General features: G+C 46.5%; 1 pseudogene; it reads left to right on the top strand.

Moving 5' to 3' along the window:
- Positions 1 to 269: 269 nt before the first annotated feature.
- On the top strand, positions 270 to 6,041 carry LOC119310495 (annotated as a pseudogene).
- Positions 6,042 to 17,634: the final 11,593 nt, after the last annotated feature.

Here is a 17,634-nt window from a genome sequence, read left to right as displayed (position 1 = left end):
AAGGTGCCGGCCTGATACATCGATGAGAATATTTTCACCGGACGAACTGAAAATAACAGGCCGGTACTCGCGAGCAGCCTAGCTAGTACTCTATCTTTCTTGGGCCTGGAATCTGCATACATAAGCGCACTTCCAGCTCGTCCAGCTCAACTTTCTTGGGCCTAGCTAGTACTCTATCTTTCTTGGGCCTGTAATCTAGTATATAAAGCAAGTTTTTTTTTGAGGTTGTATATAAAGCAAAGCTTATAGTGACAAAGGTTGGCGAAACAATGGCCTTCCAGCTCAACCAGCTCGTCCCATGTCTCTGCATCATCATCATCCTACCGATCATCTCCTTCTCACACGCCAAGGCGAAGGAGATGCCGTGCATAGTCAGCGACTCCGAGGAGGTCCGGGGGAGGAACTACACCATGGACGACCCGGATCTTGTATTCCTGGTCGACAAGGACTCCGGATTCGCACAAATGCACCTCTACAACCTATCCTACGCCGCCCTGAACAACACAGTGTTGTCCACCATGGATCGCTTGATACAACTCTATCAAAGGCGTCCCGACGGGTTGGGGGTCGACGAGGCGTCCTTCAGTGTCACCATCGTCATGCGGAATCAGACGTCACCGGCTGCAAGCAATCACCTCGCCTTCCTTATCCTCCCCGCGGAGACCCTTGATTTCCTTCAGGTAAATGACTCCTTGCCCTTGGCAAAGGAACTGGTGTTCGATACCAGTTTCTACCCGCAAGCCAACCGTTCCGGTTTTGCCAACACTACATACCGGAGCAGCTCCGTCTACGGAGTCGACATGTACGTCGACGTGACCATCGGAATGCTGGCTAGCCCCGTCCCCGCGCAGACGGGGTATGTTGGTGAACGCGTGCTGGTTGTCAATATCTTTACCAGCATAGTCGGCTCCAACTATTCTGTGTGGATCGACTACGACCATGTCGGGCTGCTGTCTGTGTACGCAGACGTTGAAGGCAAGCCCAAACCTAACAACGCCATAGGCATGGCGCCATTCAGCATCGGCAGCGTCGTTTCTCCGACGTCCGCATTTGCCTATTTTGGATTCCTCTCGATGGTGGAGCCGCGACGCCGTATCAGAGGCATCCGCTTCACCGCAACGGTCGACAACTTCCCTTGCTACCCCGTCAAAAGAGGCTTTTTTTTTTGAGAATCAGAGTAGGACAAACTACTCAGAAGGACAAATACATTCGCTAATCATGAGAGAACGAAGACTGTCCGGTACGTCCGCAAGTATCAGGTTATCTCCAGCGCGCCTAGCTTCTGCCGCCAATCCATGTGCCAGAGTATTTCCAGTTCTTCCAGTACTGCTGATGGTGTAAGATTGAAAGGCTGTCAAGGTGTTTTGGATATCCACAAGCAGGCCATAGCAGGACGAGCGTGATTTCTGGTCATCAGACAGTTCTTTGGCAATGGTTTGGCAGTCAGTTTCAAGACTGATCGGACCTCTATGATAATCAGCCAATGTTTGCAGGCCAACCAAAATTGCCCGGGCTTCTGCCTCTTCCACACTACTGCAAGACGGCAGCAACTTACAGACTGAGAGATATACACGGCCTCTGAAGTCCCTTGCTATCGCACCTGCAGAACTGCTTCCCGTCTCTGCGATAAAAGATGCATCTGTGTTAATTTTGATTGTGCCCCGGTCAGGTGGACTCCACTTGTTGTTCAGCGCCACCGTGGTTTGGTCCTGGGGGGCCGTCAGGCCCTGTCCACACTTCCCCTGATAAGATTCAGTAGTCAGCCCGCAGGTTCGAAGCTCCTCCTCGTACTTCATCAAGAACTGCACTGAAACCAATATAGGTTCCTTGCCTGGTCCTCTGATGCAGTCCTCCCTTAAGTACCAGCAACGCCATAACAACAAGAGGATTTTTGCACGCATATCCTCAGATTCAGTGTCAATCAGTATTTGCAGCCAGTCATCTCCAGTATATCTGAACCTGTCCTCTGCAGGTAAACCCCACTTCTTCCGTAAAGCCAAGCGCAGAGCTCTACTCTTTGTGCACGCTACGACAGCATGATATTCGTCTTCGATTCCGTTACCACAAATATTGCAAGTGGCATCAAGCTCAATGGTTCTCTTCCACTTATTCTTTCTGGTGGCGAGAGTGCTTGTGGCAATCTTCCAGCCAAAGATGCGGACCTTCCCAGGCACTTTGGCTTTCCAGATTAAGTCCCAAATACTGCGATCATTCGGATCTCTAGAAGAGCTAGATGGGTTATCTCTGTCTTGAAACTTTAAACCCATAGCAAGCTTATATGCACTTCTGACCGAGAACATTCCGTTCTTTTCGTAGTGCCACGCTATGCAGTTGCTTGCATCAGAAGACGGGATTGACAGTTTACAAATCTCGTCAGCATCAAAAGAAAGATCTGTCTAATTAGTGCCTCATTCCACTCCTTTCTATCTGGGAGCAGGAGTTGATTAACCCAGCGAATTCTTGACCTTCTGATCAAAGCTGCCGTCATGAGTCCCTCTTTCCTTGGGATCCATTGATCTCGCTGAAATTGTATGCTTTTGCCGTCACCCACTCTCCAGATAAGACCTTTTTTTAGAAGTTCTAGCCCAAATTCAATCGCCCTCCATACTGGGGACGCATCCGACGCAAAGACGGTATCCAACAGCTCCCATTTGGGGTAGTACTTGGCTTTCAGTACTCTCGCACATAGACTCTCAGGATTTTGAATCAACCTCCAAGCTTGTTTAGCCAGCAACGCCTGATTAAAAAGGTGCATATCTCGAAAACCGATACCTCCTCCTCTTTTCGGCATAGCCAATCTATCCCAGGACATCCAATGCACTTTTCTCTGGTCCTCCTCTTCTCCCCACCAGAATTTCCTAATCATCCGCTCGTACTTTTCGCAGAAACCTTTTGATAGCATGAACACACTCATTGTATACACCGGAAGGGCTTGGACTACAGATTTGACATGGGTCTCCTTTGCCACATAGGACATGAATTTTTCCGACCATGCACTGCATCTCTTCCCAAATCTATCCATGATGGGCTGAAACTTGTCATCCTTCATTCTCCCCTCTGGTGTGGGCAGCCCAAGGTATTTACTTTCAAAAGAATCAGATTGTACCCCGAGGATTTTCTTGATTCCTTCTCTTGATTCAGCTGGGCATACCTCACTGAAAAGAAGAGAGCACTTGCTCTCACTGAGGAGCTGGCCCGTACTTCTTTGGAACGTGTCCAAAACTCTCTTGATTGTAGCAGCCTGCTCCAAGGTGGCCTTGAAGAAGATTAAGCTATCATCAGCAAACAAGAGGTTAGAGATACCTGGGGCGTTTCTAGCGATCTTTAGGGGAGTTAAACTGTTTTCCGCCATCTCCTTCTTCAGCAGATGCACCAGGCCATCGGCAACAAACAGAAATAGATATGGGCTTAGTGGATCTCCTTGGCGAAGCCCTCTAGAGGGGATAAACGGTTCCAATAATTCGCCGTTGCATCTCACCGAGTAGCTCACTGACCTAACACACTGCATAACCCAGTTGGTCCATCTCCTGCAAAATCCAAGTTTCAGGAGCATCTCTTCCATGAAGCCCCAATCGACCCTGTCATAGGCTTTGGCCAGATCGAGCTTGTAGGCACAGTAGTTGTCCCTCCCATTCCTGTTGTGCTGGATCTTATGGAAGCATTCCAAAGCGATAATGGCTTGGAGGCTTTCTGTCAAGGAAGGTCACCATATTGTCATCGGTCCTTGGGTCTATAGCCGCCACCGCCGTGGTGGCCGCCACCCTCGCGTGCTACTTCAACTCAAGATACCGGAGGTGGCACAAGGACCAGGACCAGCTCGCCAGGTCCATGGAGCGCCTCCCTGAGGTACCCACCAAGATCGACTTCATCGATATCAGAAAAGCCACCAACAACTTCCATGACGGCATGAAGCTCGGTGGAGGCGGGTTTGGCACCGTGTATAGGTGCACACTCCCCGCCTCCGCTTCCAAGTTGGAGCGGCCGATGGACGTGGCCATCAAGAGGTTCACGCGTGACGTGCAGAACCGCCGATACGCCGAGGTCAGCATCATCAACCGGTTGCGCCACAAGAACATCGTCCCCCTCATCGGTGAGCATCGTCTAAAAATTATTTAATGTCAGTTGTGCCGTGAATTTCATTACTCACAATGTTGGGTTTTCTTTTTGTCATTTACTGTGCTTCCTTTTGATTTGGATTTAAGATTTTGTGTTGGCGGATACATGTTGTCTATCGCCTACGTAATTTCAGATCATTGCAACATTTCTTGGTACTTAGGCCGTATACACTCTCTACGACTCCCCTAGCGTTGATCATTCAAGCCCTAGATTATTCGACGCTTTCTAGGAGAAAAGGACACCGACAGGGACTTTGCACTCATGGTCCCCATTGGATGACTATGAATGTATCCATTTGGATTTTTAAACAAATCCTGCTAATGGCTCAGGTTATGTTGGTTATACCATGGTGCAAGCTGGAGTTAATTTATAGGCCCCTCTAGGAAATATCCATGAATTAACTAGAAAAGGTTGTTAACCGCACGGTAAAATAATACGAAAGAAACGGTTCATCAAACATGATTATCATAATGCACAGCGATGCCAAACATAAACTCTGTTAAACAACTATCGAACCAGCAAAAGAAAACAATTACGGAAAGTTCATCTAAAACAAAAGAGTATATATGCCTAATATTTTGCCACCTTACATATGTTCAAACCATGTATATACACTCTCGTAAAAAAAACCAGCGGTGATGAAGAATTTTATTAAACTGTCCATGAAGGGACGGCCAAACATGCATTGGATAATCACACCATATGAAAGATACTTGGTTTCATCTAGTGGTTCACAAGCTAGCTAATGTCTAAGAAAATTCAGAAGAAACATGATGATTATGCTATGGTTGCTTTTTTTTTTCTTCTACCTTCACCTCAGACCACATATTATCAAGTCAAAGGCTACATTATGAAAATGTAAATGGTTTTTTAGCAAACTTTTACAGCATTGTCTATAAGTTCTATTTTCAATTGGGACTTATGGTGAGACGTCGATTCAGAAAGCTTAAAAATGTAGCTGGCATAGAAAGTGGGGTCCCTTCGTTTACAGATCCACTATAAGATTCTAGCCAGGCATTCGTAAGGCTACAGAAAAGGCTAATTTTCATAACTGTGCACTTAAACATTTTTCAGGATGGTCTTACAACAAAGGAGTGCCACTGCTTGTGTTTGAGTTCATGAATAATGGCAGCTTAGACCAACATATTTTCCATAGAGGCAGCAGCGGCACCAAGCAACAAAACATTGATGACGCCATTCGGCGATGGGCAACCCGCTACGAGATCATCAGGGGCATAGCCACTGGCCTGCACTATGTCCACCATGAGTACGAGCCCATGGTGCTCCACCGGGACATCAAGGCAAGCAACATCATGCTGGACTCGAGGTTCCAGGCTCGCCTCGGTGACTTTGGCCTGGCTTGCACCGTTACCATTGACAGAAATTCTGTCACTGGCGTGGGAAGCACCTGGGGCTACATCGCGCCAGAGTACCCGGTTTGCCGCAAGGCGACGCGGCAGACAGACATCTACGCTCTTGGGGTGCTCATCCTCGAGGTCGTCACAGGGCTACGGGCGTTGGCCGATCATGACGTGGTGGATGATGACGACATGCATATCACCGATAGAGTGTGGCATCTTCACAGAGAGGGGAGGCTATTGGATTGCGTGGATGCCATGTTGATCAATGGTTTTTCTCCGGACAATGAGGAGCATCTAGACAATGTTGGTGATGCGGAACGCTTGCTGCTCCTGGGCTTGGCCTGCAGCAACCCAAACCCATCAGACAGGCCAACCATGCCCGAAGTGGTGCAGGTCATCGCCAAGTTAGCTCCGCCACCACAGGTGTCACCTCTGAAGCCAAGATTCGTGTGCCCGCCGCAGGAAGAGGGTCGTTCAGTGACCTCCAATGACGATAGCATAGGTACATCAATGATAAGTAATCTCGACAAGAGTATGGCAAGCCTCACCAGAGGACATGCTTAAATTTCAGCTCCAACACTTTATCGCCCTCATGACAAGCAGTGACTCTCATCGTTGAGGAAATGCCAAGCAGAATATGTTGGAGTTGTGTCAAATATAATGTACAAGGTAGGTTACAGTTGGACTATGAGTTGTATTGTGTTTACATAGGATGTGGAGTCGTGTTCTAGTAGGACACTTGTATCCTAGGCCTCTCATATATAGCGTGGGTAGACACACGATGTAACCTATGCCAACATAATAGCACAGGCGCGCAAGGGGGAGCCGGGGGCGTGTGCCGGCGCCCGGGTGGCCGATGTGCGGTATTGTGACGGTGTCATGGGGAGGAGCGCCCGTAGTCAGGCCCAGGGGATGTAGCCATATCGGTGAACCTCGTTAACAAATCTCGGTGTCGTGCCTCGTGCGATTGCTTGGTCCTCGAATGATCAACGGTATGCCTCAAATTTATTCTAACAAGTGGTATCATGAGCTAGGTTATTCGGAGGTTGCAAGATTGTTGATCTAGGGAAGGAAGATTCGATGTCATGATCATCTCGGCGTGAATCCGTCAAAGGATAGGCAGCCGATGGAAGCGATCGGGAGACATTGTCAGATCCATGAAAGTAATCAGATATGTGGCAGCATCAGCCGAGACGTGCGGCGGTCGATCAAGTGGATCAACCGGGCGAGCGTCAAGCGGCGCGCGGAGTTGCGGCAGCAACGATGCGGTTCAGCAGGCGGACTTCTCGGCGGCGGCGCGATGTATCGCGTAATCAGCAGTCGGATTGATCAAAACCAGGTGCAGCGTAGTGGGCCATGGCACTGGAAGACCTTGGCGTGATGGCCTGGTGAGGCCTAGTCGGGTTGTGTGTGCTGGAGGCCTGCACTGTGCTGGGGCTGGGCGGTGCCCATGTTGGGCTGCGTGTGTTAAACCCTATGGAGAAGTGCTGCTGATCGGAAAGGCCTGCGTCCGTATGCTGTGGAGCACCTCAGATTTGTTTTGGACCAAAAGAAGGGACCAAGTGCCCGGAGGAGACGCGCTCTCCTCGTATTGCAGCCGTAGACGTGAAGCACCAAAGGCAGCTCTTCCTACATGGCATCGGGAAGGTAAAGGCTTGGGCATGCAAAGCTAGCATTTGAAGTTGTGCAAGGGAGCCACTCCACGTGAAGACCAGAAGCTATTCTGTTGGATTTGCAACTAGTATACTCGGTGTACTTGGGATCACAAAAGGAGTGCTTGATATTTTTTCACAAGTCGGTTATACAAAGAATCATGGAGCCAACGGGTACCAGGTTTGAGGTGAAGAAGTTCGACGTAACTAAAAACCTTGGGTTATGACAGATAAGGGTGAAAATAGTTGACACAACATGGATGCTTTAAGGCGTTGCGGGATGTCAAGCCAGGCGGCCAATGGGGATTGTGATGAGATGCAGATAGTTGCAGTCAGATAATTCCGGTTGGGTCGGACTGGAGAGTCTGACGGATCGACGCAAGTCGGTTGGTACAGAAGACGGTGGTGGGATCGGCGAAGACGACATAGGAGCGTGATGCTGATGGTGACCGACTTCTGGGCGTGGAAACACGTGGTGCACATGCCCGAGGCTTGTGTGGCTTCGACAAGACTATGGCGCGGGGTTGATTCAAGGTGGTGTACACATGGAGCTTGAAGTCGACGGGGCGCGAGGGTGGACTGATCATCTACCATGGAGTCATGTTGAAGGTGGAGCTGGATTGAGGGGCTACGGTGTAAGGATCCAGAGAATCGAAGCCTATTCAGCGGATGGGAAAAGCGAGTGGCACCTAGTTCGGACTGGAGCCCAATGGTCTGATGGAAGCGTGAAACTCGTCATCGGTCGGTGATGATTGGTGGTACTCTGCAGTGGGGGTTGAGTGGTGTGGGTTCGCGACCCTTGAGACTCGACCGGGACAGCGGAGGCTCGACGCGGTAATAGCGGCGAGGCGTGCGGTACGTACGGGGCATGGATACGGGCCAGGGCTCTGGTGGTCATACATGTGATGAGACAACTGCGAATTTGACTCGGGATGACTACAAGCAATGGTGAAATTCCTTCAAGTTTCAGATAGACGGTCAAGAAAGGAGCGGTGATGTTGAGTTCAGGTAACTCTTATGTGTGACACCCAATATGTGAGTTGTTCACTTTCACGCAGGTCAGTGATCGGTGTGTGATGGCATTGACGGATACTCTGAAAGTTGGGAGCACAAACTAGAGTAACAAGGAACTTAATTTTGCTCGAGTGTTGACTGTGGTCAAGAAAAGAAGGGACTACAAGTTGCAGGTGAAGTCATATAGAGTCTTTGGAGTAGCAGCGGTACTCATGGGATAAGCTCAAGTCCAATGTACATGGAAGTTTGACGCATGGACAAATCCAGGGTGATGGAGTATATTCGCCAAGGTGGAGTTTGTTGGAGTTGTGTCAAATATAATGTACAAGGTAGGTTACAGTTGGACTATGAGTTGTATTGTGTTTACATAGGATGTGGAGTCGTGTTCTAATAGGACACTTGTATTCTAGGCCTCTCATATATAGCGGGGGTAGACACACGATGTAACCTATGCCAACATAATAGCACAGGCGCGCAAGGGGGAGCCGGCGGCGTGTGCCGGCGCCCGGGTGGCCGGTGTGCGGTATTGTGACGGTGTCATGGGGAGAAGCGCCCGTAGTCAGGCCCCGGGGATGTAGCCATATCGGTGAACCTTGTTAACAAATCTCGGTGTCGTGCCTCGTGCGATTGCTTGGTCCTCGGATGATCAACGGTATACCTCGGATTTATTTTAACAGAATATAGTAAAAGTGAAAATTCACTTGTTGTACTATAAAATGTCGATATGATTTTGCTAAATTTAAGATGCCTGCGAATTTGTTATGTCCAAGTTGGTGCCATGAATTTGAAAATTTCTTTTACTTGCCTATGAATGGCACGCGTGGAGGAATCTTAATTGCTTGGGATGCCCTGGTCGTTTCTCTTTCAAACCCACACCGTACAAATAACATCATCACGGCTTTGGTTAAACCGGTTGGGGCGCCAGAATGGTGGCTCACAGGAGTCTACGGGCCTCAACTGGACGCAGAGAAATTGGAGTTTTTGGATGAACTATTAGGACATGTGCAATGGTTGATAAGATAATCTTATCTTAAGTCTTGCATGTAATTTAGAGATGACAAAAGGATATATTTACAATGGGTCATCTCTTAGCCTTATCTTCAATAACTAGCTAATCCTAAAAATATGGTGAGACATATTGTGCTAAGAGATCATCTCTTGTCTTTTCTTAAATAAGAGAAGACAAGCCTTTTCTTATGATTCCTCTCTCCTTCACCTCATCATTTATCCTAGGTGGCATTCCTAAGATAGAACCATTGTACATGCCCTTAGAAGTGCGTGAGTTACACGTAGGACCATGGATAATGGTCGGAGACTTCAACCTCCTCGTCAACCCGGAAGATAAGAACAACACGTTAATCAACCGCAGAATGATGTCGAGGTTCCGTGTCAAGCTAAATAGAATGGAGCTCAAGGAGATGTACCTAAATGGCAGAAAGTTTACGTGGTCCAACAAAAGGGAGAATGTGACTTTGGAGAAGATAGATCACGTGTTCGTGACTAGTGACTGGGAGGACCTTTACCCTTACCGCTTCCTCACGGCGATAGGAACAGCAACATCGGATCATTGCCCACTCTTGGTGGATCTCCACGCGGATTTTCAAATGGGCCGACGTTTTCACTTTGAATCATTCTGGCCAAAGGCGGAGGGCTTCATGGACACGGTGTGCCAAGCGTGGAACGCTATACCATCGGATGGAAACCCTTTTGTGATTCTGAACAATAAGCTACGTGCAACGGCTACGCGGCTACAAGGATGGAGCGATTGATGGATCGGTAACGTCAAGACGCAAATTTTGATAGCGCTGGAAATTATCTTTAGGCTTGATGCGGCCTCGGAGTCTAGGCAACTCTTGCAGGCTGAGCATGTGCTTCGGAAGACACTTAGGCACAAGTTATTGGGGCTATGTTCCCTTGAAAGATCTATTGCTAGACAAAGGTCATGACTGTTACAACTTAAGGAAGGGTATGCCAACACAAAGTTTTTCCACAGGCATGCCCGACAAAGGCAAAGGCGCAGTATCATCACGGCATTGAAACACAATGGGACAATACATACTGGACATGAGCAGATCGCTGATGTGGTTGATCGGTATTATGACAACATTTTTGGAGCTGCACCGGACCGGGACTACACACTAAACCTATACATGCTGGATTTGTCGTGCCTATAACTATCGCACTTAGAGCGACCATTCCGAGAGGAGGAAGTGGAGAGGATTGTGAAGTCCATGCCGGCGGATAAAGCGCCAGGTCCCGATGGGTTTATTGGACACTTTTATGCAAGTTGTTGGCACATAATCAAAGTGGATTTTATGCGAGATCTTGAAGCGTTTTACAACGGAGATGTCAGAGGTATGCCAGAAATTAAGAAAGCACTTATCTCCCTTACTACCGAAAGTGGATGGGGCGGATTAGTTGAATGACTTTAGGCCGGTGAGTCTTGTCCACGGGGCAATCGAAATTTTCGACAAGATTTTGGCAACTAGGCTAGCGGACATGGTCCGCTCCTTATCCTCCCCTTCCCCATCCTAGTGGCTCTTGGTGCTAGATTGACTTTGGTCTAGGCAGGCATTGTCGGCTCCGTAGGTGGTTGGGTATTGCCGGTCGGTCCAAGGCCCAAGCTCTTGGATGGGATCAAGGGTGCCTGGTGGCAGGACGACGGCCATGTGGGAGCCGCGGTGCTAGTGGGCGGAGCTCGCTGCTCCAATGCTGGTCGGTTGCCATGGTCATGTGGGCGGTGTGATGACTGGTGATCGGCGTTCTATATCGGTGGTGTGGCAGGTGTCATGTTGCTAGCCGCACCTTGGTCGGATGAGGAGTGCGCTTGCCGGGTGAAAACCTTGTCTCGCTCTGGCCAGGCTGACGATGGAGGTGTCCTTGGGCGGCGCCCCCGTCTTCAAGGCTTCGTCGTGATTGCTTTGTACTTCATGTTGCTCTAGGTGCAAATCTTGATCCTTTGGATCGGGCGGTGATGACGCTTTGATGTTGTGCCATTCCTGAAGGCACTATCTTGGAGCTCATTGTATGTCGGCACTCAGATTTGTCTCTTCGTTGTGCTTGTTACCGGTTGAGGCCTCCGTTGTCTCCACCGTTGTCTCCACAGTCATGCTTATTGTCCATTTTTTGTTTCACTTGGAGGTGTTTGGGGTGGTGTATGCTTATTGTCCATAGCTTGTCCCATGTCTTCTCCTCCTATTAACCATGTCGTCCTGCTTGTCCCAGGCGAAGGTGCAGCAGTGCAAAAGCCCCGATTCCGACCAGGGTCGGATGAGCAACTACACCATGGAGGACGCCTATTCCGCGTTTCATCTGATCAACAAATCATCCGGTCGAGTCTTCACCTTCGGCAGTAACTTCTCCGACTACTTTGTGTTGAACACGTACGACCTCCGCAACCTGTCCGACTCCGATGTGAACAACACCGTACTGTTGTCCATCTTCGAATTCAGGATACCTTCCTTGCGAGTTCGCCAGGACCAGTTGGGGTCGTTCAGTCTCACCATCCTCTATCAGCCGCCGCTGGACCAGAGCCGCAGTAGCCTTGCCTTCCTTATCCTCCCTTACTCCTTGTCGGTGGCAACAGACGGCTCCTTAGTGAGTGCACTGGTGGCTAGTGATGTTGGCTCGCTCGACCTTTTGAAACCTACATCTGGAAGCGTTCCCGTCTCCGGCAGCTCTGTCTCCGCCTCCGCCGGGATTGATGCGCTGGGTAACCTCAGTACCTCACAGACGTTAGGACTAGGTACGGTAATAGTGTCATGGTTGTCGATATGAATATTGACAGGGGGGAGCTTCCATCTCTAACTATTCAGTGTGGATCGACTACGATCGTGTGGGGCGTAGCCTGTCGGTCTACGTGGACTTTGAAGGCAAGCCCAAGCCTGACAAAACCATAGTTGAGATGCAAAACATCAGCAGCCTCGATTCCCCATCCTTCTATTTTGGCCTCCTCTCACAGAGCAGCTGCTTCGTGCCGGGCAGATCAAATGGAGCGCAACGGTCGAGGACTTCTTTGTCTACCAGGACAAAGGCAGCTTCCTCACAAGGAAGGTAACCATCATGTCATCCGTCCTCGGGTCCGTAGCTGCCGCCGCCGGGATGGCCGCCGCCGTTGCGTGCTACTTGAACTCGAGGTACCGGCGGTGGCACAAGGAACTGGACCAGATCGCCAAGTCTATGGAGCGACTCCCAGGGGTCCCATTGAAGATTGACTTCGCTGACATCAACAAGGCCACCCGCAACTTCCATGAGGACATAAAGCTCGGCCGAGGCGGTTTTGGCACTGTGTACAGGTGCACGCTCCCCGCCGCCGCTTCCAAGATGGAGCGACCGATGGACGTGGCCATCAAGAGGTTTACACGCGATGTTGCCTTTAGTGTTGATGTGATTTTGGTTAATTTAAGAAGCTTGAGTATTTGTTATATTTAAATTAATGTCATGAGGCATATGTATGAAAGAAATATGTATATATGTCAGCAGTGGCGGAGCTTCAGCCACTTCTATGGGAGGGCCAAAATAGGCCTGATTAGGAAATACCATTGAAATTTTGCTTTCAGGGCCCAGATTTAGCACTAGTCTTCACTGGATTCCTGCTGGGCTGGGCGGGCCATGGCCTGGTTTGGCCCAGCCGTAGCTCCGCCCCTGTATTTCAGATCAGATGGCCAGGACCATCTACTTAAATATAGAACAATCGAATTACTCCCTCCGTCCGAAAATACTTGTCATCAAAATAAATAAAAGTGAATGTATCAAGAACTAATATACATCTAGATACATCCCCTTTTATTCATTTTGATGACAAATATTTTCGGACGGAGGGAGTAGATGTTAACCACGTGTATAGTTGCCTTTGCTGTACACGACTTGGAAAGTCCAAGTTTGATGCCCAATGATTAACATCATCAAGCACTTAATTTATGTTGATGTCCAATCCATTCTCGTGGTATCTTAGAAATTTTGGGTGGCTTTATAATCTTCAGAAACATGCTTTACGCCCATATGGCCTCATGAGCTGATTCCTTAGAGCGCACCGGGGCAGCAGTGATATTTTTTGGACAGTTGCTCTCTTGATCTGTTTTTCTCAAGTTTAATTAGAGGGCCGTGTTTGGTAGGTGTAGAAGTATCATTTCTGTCGTGTTGCAGTTAATAGTTTTGCTCGACGGTGCTTGCCGCAGCCTGACATTTGTTGCCAGCAGAACGATCGCGTGAAGTATGATTATCAAAAAGGAACTTGTAGTTTTGATTGTTGACTCTTGACCTGTTGGATAAAGACATGCATTATGCAGGTGAGGTTCTATCCAAGGACTAACGGATGGCCAACTTAAACCATTCCTTTGTCAGCCGGTTCTTCATGTGCAATACAATATATGCTTAAAGGTGAGTACAGATCTCGATAAGATACTTGCTATGCAGGCCAGTTCTTCATGCGTAAATTCAATCAAAGTAGTCGTACTATGAAGACCAGGAATACCGGATAATTGACTGAACGCTAATGATTTTGCTATGCAAGCCGGCCGCTTGTTCCACGTACGTACGCAGGCAACGTAGCTACTCTGCCCGTCACATGAATGATAATTTTAAAAAAATAACTAACATGAATGGTCAGAAAATCAAAGTTAGAAGCACAAAAGTGATCCATACATATGCTTTGTTATATAGACTAGCAAAAGAGCCCGTGCGTTGCAACGGGAGAGAAAACATAACACACACTCTTAACTCAACAATCATCACTCAAGACCACAATAGGTCCATCTCCTTTATTTTTGCGCGGCATCATATTTGTGTTGCCGCTTATCCTCCTTCTCACCCTCGCTGGTGATGGCCTCGGTGTTCACACAAAACAAAACAAAACGTGTGTTGAATATGGTTAATCCGAAGGCGTCTCTCTCCCCCTCTCTCCTCCCTCTCCCTCTCTCTCTCTCTCTCTCCCCCTCTCTCTCTCTCACTCGCTTTCTCTCACTCTCGCGATGAGAAATGTGTTGTTTTCCATTGCGACATTTTTCAGAGGTATGCACGTATAGTTATCGATGTTTTCTTTTCCGTATATGGTTATAGTCGGGTATTTATTTGCAATCCGGATCGCCGCCGGTATGAAAAAAAGGATCTTGCGCTATAAATTATAAGTTTGCTTCCATAACAATATTTTAAAAATATTTAACAGGTAAAATTAACATCATATTTAGATTCCACACATTTTTCTAATAAAATTTCATATATAATATGTTAAAATCAAAGTTACGGTTTAAAAGATACAGATAATTTAGAAAATCATTTGGTTTGACTCAAATATATTCCAAAATAATATATAAAAATACTTAACAGGTAAAAATAATCTCATTCATATTTTACATATTTTTCTAATCAAATTTCATATATAACATGTTCAAATCGGTGTTACGGTTTAAAAGATATGGTTGATTTTAAAAAGAATTTGTTTGACTTAAATATGATCCGCGGATGAATTACCTAAAACAGAGGGGGGGTTTCGAAAAATGTAAAATAACGGTTCGGGTGTGACTTAAATCCGGACGGCAGGTTGATTTCAAGAAAAGACAGGGACTTTTGTGTAAAATACGAAAATAACGCTTCGTTTTAACTTATAACAAGACTGCGGGTTGAATTCTCTGAAATAGAGGGACTTTTCTAAAAATATGCCATGACGGACGAAAGAAATCCAATTTGCTTTATTATTAGGTAAAGATTATAGAAGTTTTATTTTTGTGATTTCATATTATAAAGGTTATTAGGGTGTTTAGAAAACATAGGGTGTTTCGAAACGGTTTTAGAACACTGGCGATTTGCATAATGCAGGAGCGAGTTAGTTTTCAAAAAATTGAACTACGGTCTACATTTTCTAGGCCGTACATACAAACTACACCATAGAATATTGTCACATCCATGTTTTTTTCTTTTCTTTAGTGTTGGCTCTAATTTATGGGAACATAATATGATCGAACGGAGTTACAAGAAAACTGGCCAAGTGAATTGCCAAGAACAAGAGGAAGACTGTATTGTATTTAAAGGAAAGTTGGAGGGCCAGTTCGCAAGTGAAGGTGCAACAGGACTTGGTACTTTGGTAGTAAAGAAAACAACCAGGGGGCTCTACAGGGCCGCTTGTTCCACGTACGTACGCAGGCAACGTAGCTACTCTGCCCGGCCAGCCAATCACACCTGGTGGGGACAAAAACTCCAGCAAATTGTTCTCCAATTGAGGGGGCTGTACTATGCCGACAAACGGTGGGGGCAAAGACTCAATGTTTCTTTTACGTACAATGGTTCATCCTCCTATTTAGCATCTTTTCAGAAGAAAAATGAACTCCTATTTAGCTTTGGGAAAACTATGGAGACCTATGAAAATCAGCACGACCGAGATGGCGTTATATCTGCTCAAGCAGCAGCTTGTCCCATGTCTCCTCCTCATGTCGATCAACCAGACCTTCTCTCGCGCTACGCCAGGCTATGGAAATGCCTCAAAGACTCCAACCAAGATCGGAGGAGCAACCAGACCTCTGGACGACACCATGTCGCACTTTTTTTTAGAAGACTCACACATTTCATCTGATCGACAAAGACGCCGGCCAGAGGCCTGTACGGAACATGGCAATCGGCGTGTAACAAACGGCGTGTGTGGAACAAACGGCCGGCCTGCATACTCTGTTTACTTGAAAATTTTATTATTAAGAGCATGACGATTTTTCCCTAAAAAAAAGAGCATGACGATTTTATTTTTAATAACACGGCAATCTATTACTACGAGCATCGCAGTTTTATTTTTCTTTTTATTCTTATCACGACAATTTCATGTGTATGACTTCTATGTTTGTTTAATGAAAATATAAAGCATGGCAGATACCTTGTATGTCTTTCTAGATAAATATGCAAATGCTGACGGCCCATGACCCCCTCAAAAAAAAAAAACTGACGTCCCATGTATATTCGGATCCTTTAAAAAAACTAGAATTAGAGCGATAATGGATGGGAAGGGTAATTTATGGAACGAAATCACAAATAAAAATATCTCCCAAAAACCAAAGTGGAACGGTCTTTTCATATGAAACACCATGGAAACGGAGCAGAAGTTTTCATGTATTCTTTTTATACCTACTCTAGTCCAGCCCATATAAGATTTTGGCCCAACTCAATCCTACCCCCCAAGACCTAATCCTTCCCGTCACATGTTCCCAAAAAAAAAGACCCGGAGGGAAAACTTGTTGCAAGGACGGAGTGGTTCATCTGACAAAAGTAGGGAGGAGAGTGCTTAGATATCTCTCCAGAAGATCACCGTGTCATCGAAGATCAAGATTTTTCTGTGGAGGTTGGCGAGGCATTCGCTGCCAACCATGGACATTCTAAAATGCAGGAACATGTCCTTGGCCGATATTAGTTTGACCACATAATAGTTCATAGGAATGTTTCCATGAATCAAACCTATGGTATACATGTATCGATCGTCATCTTTATTGCAGTATTACCAAACGTGTCAATTGATGGAAACACCAAACCCCGCCAACATGTGTTGAGTCGCTCACCACAATTCCAATACAAATGTTTCGTTAGCCCACCACAGTCACCATCAGCGTTGATTTCGATGGCCCCTTCCGGCAACCGAGTCCATGGATTTTCACCCCACTATAGCCTGAATACCCGGCGCCTTTTTTCATCATCACCCTAACAAACATTGTTACCTTAGCTAGAACAAGAAAAAAACCTCTCATAATTATGGTTTATTTTTTCCTTTATTTCCTTTGATCAACATACGTCTAAGATTAATATCGTCTTACCTAGCTATGTTCATTAAGAGGTGTTTAAGATTAAATACTCTCTTACCTAGCTAAGTTCATCAAGCGAACATTGAAGATTAAATACACTTTTACTTAGTTAAGTTCATCAACAAATGTTTAAGATAAATACACTCTAACCTAGCTAAGTTGGAGCATCCTAGAGAGTGCACTTAGCACAATTATCTGGTGAATTTATGGCTCGATGAATCGTCGGACGGACAATGAGAATGGTTTTTAGTTCCATCTAAGAGAATGATGTTTGTTAGGTAGACGATGGAAATGTCAGAAGTGCAAACTTAAATTGGAAATGTGAATTCCTCCCACTATACTATCCCACGAAATTTATATTTTTGTTTCCTGGTCTATAAGTCAACTTTGAATTTGAGGCATGATACATATAGTGCATACACACCGTATCAGATATATGTATGGTGAGATTTCCAGGTTGTGAATTTTAAAAGGTGTTTTTTTCGGAGCATCGTGATATTTGAAGGAATAAGTGGAGGTTGCAGGGGTTGTCTATGCGGCTCACACTAATAAAATGGGGAAACTAGGCTTGATCATTATCGTTTTTCAGTCTGATGCCCATTTTTTGTATATGATCTTAATCCAATCAACTAACATGAATGATAATTTGAAAAAAAAACTAACTAACATGAATGATCAGAAAATCAAAGTTAGCAGCACAAAAGTGATCCATACATATGC

This window comes from Triticum dicoccoides, chromosome 5B, assembly GCF_002162155.2.
Source record: "Triticum dicoccoides isolate Atlit2015 ecotype Zavitan chromosome 5B, WEW_v2.0, whole genome shotgun sequence".
In the NCBI taxonomy this organism is placed as follows: Eukaryota; Viridiplantae; Streptophyta; class Magnoliopsida; order Poales; family Poaceae; genus Triticum; species Triticum dicoccoides.
The sequence above is the reverse complement of the archived record's forward strand: the minus strand, read 5'-3'. Positions and strand labels throughout refer to the sequence as shown.